Below are 4,188 nucleotides of genomic sequence, written 5' to 3' on the forward strand. Positions count from 1 at the left end.
AAAAAAAAAAAAAAAAAGAAAGAGTGAGCATTAGCTTGCCACCTGCACCAGGAATGTGGGCCACTAGTTTCCAAGCTACTACAGAGCTGGAGAGTGAGGCCTGCAACCACAGGCTGGGACACTTGCTGTTCTTATAGTCAGTGCTTTTTCCTAAACACACGCTACAGAAGTTGCTGCAGCCATACATTCACAATTGGGAGATTCAGTTTTGACACACTTTGCCAGTTTACCACTGCTTCTGTGGAGGCAAACATTAGAACTGCCATTCTGTCATTTTCATTGTCATGAACTGAGGTTTCTGACTGTACGTGACACTCAGAAACCCTCTATATTTACTGTCTATAGAGTTCTGGTAACAGGGACATAGGTCACCATAATAGGGCTTGACAAATCCTCACATTTTCTGGATCGATGCACACAAATGTTATTCCTTTGGTTCAGATGCCTTTGTTGAGCCTGGCATCATTGTGCACATCTGGAATTTCCATACTTCCTAGTAAATGCCTGGAACTCTCTGAGCATCTGAAAGGCATGTTTCTTCTAGTCCATGGCCACCACCACCTTGACGGAGAAATAGCTCTTCCCTTTCTTACCACTATCTCTGCTGGACTCAGAATGCAAGCAAGAGCACCTCTCTAAGCCAGCAGTGAGAAAGCTGCTCCAAGTCCGCTCAGCTCAGCTGGTAAGGCCTATGGCTAGGGTTTGGAAAAAGCTATGTTACCTTAGACATTCAAGCCCCTCAGACAGACTGGATACTCCCATGGCCTTGGCCATCATTCTACCCAGATCTTGAGAACTTGTAGTGAAGCACAGGCCCCCTCCCTGAACAGAACCTCCAGCCAGCTCTGGGCACATTGCTCCATGAGCAGCACCACACCTGAGGAAGAACAGAGACTGAGTCCTAAACCGAGATGCTGATGCCAATGCCCAACCTTCGACTGTAGTTCTCATGGCCTGTTCTACATCACAGTGTTGCAGGCAACTGCAGGCCTCTTCCTGCATGCTCCGAGTGCTGAGATCAAAGGGGTGGGTCACCAATGTCCAGCTATCCACACATGCCCTTCACATTCATGGCTGCTCAGCTGAAAGGAGACCACTCTTCTCCAGACACAGCTTTGCCTTGAATTCTCTTCATTCATTCTCTGGGGTCTTGCTTGGCACTTCCTGTTTTGAGGCTTTACTATCAGAACCACAAGGGACTTTTCTTTCATATATGTTGTGCTTTGGTTATCAGAATGTGAGCTCACACCAGGCTACCAAGGCAGCAGAGGTTAGGTGCAAGCTTTCCTGTTCGTATGGAATGGGCATACATCTGTTAGACCAGAGTCCATTAGTCACAGGTCCTGCTGATATTTTTAAGTTATCAGAAAAGAGTCAACTTACCCCATTTTCTAACTGTCCCTTCTCTGAATAAAGCTCATACTCTAGGAAGCAGTTTTCCTCCAACTTAAGTGTTGTACTGCCTGTATGGCTATCGGGAGGCCAGGCCAGTGAGATGCTGCACAGGCAGCAGACACTCCAAAGGGGCTCACAGTTCACAAACTAGCTCAAAAGAAAACTCAAGGGTTGAGGATAGAGCTCTGTGGTAGTGTTTGATTAGATTGTCTGAGGCCCCGATTCAATCCACAGTTCAGCTCAAACCAACACACAAAACAAACTCAACAAAGCCAAGGACAAGAGGCTCTCGTGTGAACCTGTGCCATTCTGTGGTTGGTGCTGCCAGGTTCACTCTGCGTCTCCATCTTTTACCACTACCCACGAGTTTGTTAGAATGTTGTTCTATGTATTCAGCAGCATCTTGTCATCTTTTTTACCGGAAATATCTGTGTAATCCTTAGTGTGTAAACAAGCAATCTTCTCATCCTCAAAGGCTTCTCTCACACCAGGACTGTGAGCATTGCTTTTAATCTGGAATTATCTGGAATTATCCTTGTCTGTCTCTGCCCAAAGTGCAAGTGTTCTGAGGGCAAGAACTTCACCTAGTCCCAGTATATTCCCAATATTTAAGAGCATGTTCTCTGTTAGGCCTCAAAGCTGGGACAAAGGTCTAAGGTGCCTATTTAATAACCAAAGAGGGCCTGGCCAGGTTCTCTCAGCATCCCTCTGTCCCTACCTTTAACAGGGGTCTTCTGACTGGCATATCTGACTCCTACCCTAAACTTCCACAGCCCAGAGGTCAGGCTGCTCTTCCCTATGTAATCAAACTAGTTTGGTTACTTGGTTTCTTTTGTCTACTTTCTTGGCCAGTCTCTTGGTCCAGGGTGCCCCTCTTGGTTGGTAGCTACTCTTCCCTCTCCACCCCTCATATGGCTCAGGGTAATGTCCACTCTGGACTCTCCCAGATGCCCCTGCCTCCCTCTTTTATCTACAATAAACTTTCTCTTCCACCATGCCCTTTTTCCTTTTCTTTTACTTTCCACATACTGTCTTGTCAGTGTTTGAGCCAGGTGGTGGTAGGGTACACCTTTAATGCCAGCACTTGGGAGACAGAGGCAGGCAGATCTTTGTGAGTTCAAGAACAGCCTGGTCTACACAGAGAAATCCTGTCTCTAATAAAACTGGTTGAATGTGGAAAACAGGCCCAGCAACCGACCAAAACAGGTGCAGAGACCCACAGCCAAACATCAGACAGAGTTGGGAGTCTCCGTGGAAGAGTTGGGGGAAGGACTGAGGATCTGGATGGGATAGGAACGCCACAGACAGACCAACAGAATCAACTAACCTGGACCCTTGGGCGTCCCAGAGACGGAACCACAAACTGTTAAAGAGCATACATGGACTGGACCTAGGCTGCCCTGCACATACTTAGTAGATGTGTAGCTTGGTCTCCATTCAGGTCCCCAACAAGTGGGGCAGGGGCTGTCCCTGTCTCTGAGCCGGTCTGTGAGTCCAGCTCCCCTAACTGGGCTGCTTTGTCTGGCCTCAGTGGGAGGGGTGGAAGTCCTGGCATAATCAATTGGTCTGGCATTGGTGAACTAGAGTCCTGTGAAAACATACAACAAAACTACTGGAATGAAACATCTGATTCTTTTTATTATCCAGTTAGTAGGCCTTTTTTTTTTTTTTTTTTAAATCTTATTAGAGGTTTGGAGTAAACTTTATATTAAGATGTTTTAAAAGGGACTTATTTGTTTTGTAAAATATAAGGAGATGAGTATTTGTGATCTTCATTTTGTAACGTAAACAGCTGAGTCTTTAAAGCTTGATGTGCTCTCTCCATAACAGCCTGTTCTTAGAGTATGGGATGCCAGTGGACACAGGAGCGCTGTCCATTTTTAAAGCCCTTGGCACCCCCAAGATGTAGAACAGTAAAAAAAAAAAAAAAAAAATACTGTACCATATCTTTGAAGCCTTCCAGGTCAGACGGAAGCACAAATAACCTAAGTATCAGAGATTGCAAGGGTGAACACAAACCCTGTGAGTCAGTTACCAGGGGGAGAGCATGCATGGATGGGATAAGCCAAGCAGTTCTGCAAGATGGCTCCAGCAGCCTTTGGAGGTGAAGAGCAGACAGTGACTTGATGATGTGATGAATGGCTCTGCTGAGTTGCCTCTTTAGAGAAAGCAACAGCCTTTATCAGGGAATCAATTTTTCCTTACCTTTATACACAGGACCAGGAAGTATAGAAGGAGCTTGAGTGTGTTCCACACAGAAAAGGCAATTTCTAGACTGCGGTAAGCCTTGCGATTCTGAAAGCAGCCAGAAGGCAGTAGAACACTTTTTAATATGGGAAAAACAACTTGGCTATATATTAAGAGTTAGCATACAAGTTAAAGGGTTTGTTCTCTAGTCTTTAAAAACAGTAATTATTGCTATTAGCTCCTTTGTTGTGTAGAAGTTTTAGTGTGGGGAAAAACTCTGTCTGAACATCAATAATCAAGGCAGCGTGTCTGTGGAGGAGCCTTAAGTAAACATCACTGTCTTGGGGCAACGGGGCTGATCTGGCTCTAAAAGGGCTAATAAAATTTTAACGTTAGAAGTCAATTTTCTTAGTGACTCTGGGGCAGTATTCAGGCTGAGAATATCAAACAGTGGCTTCAATTTAGCTGTAATTATTTTTAAGAAATGACAAATCCAATGAATATTTTAAAGAAGTTTACACTTTTGTCAAGCACAGCACAGCAGTGATGAATCCCACAGACGGCTTTGGTTGTTCAGGAGGCCTTGGGAGGAGGCTTAGGGTCAGG

Source organism: Mus caroli, chromosome 14, assembly GCF_900094665.2.
Source record: "Mus caroli chromosome 14, CAROLI_EIJ_v1.1, whole genome shotgun sequence".
NCBI classification, from domain to species: domain Eukaryota; kingdom Metazoa; phylum Chordata; class Mammalia; order Rodentia; family Muridae; genus Mus; species Mus caroli.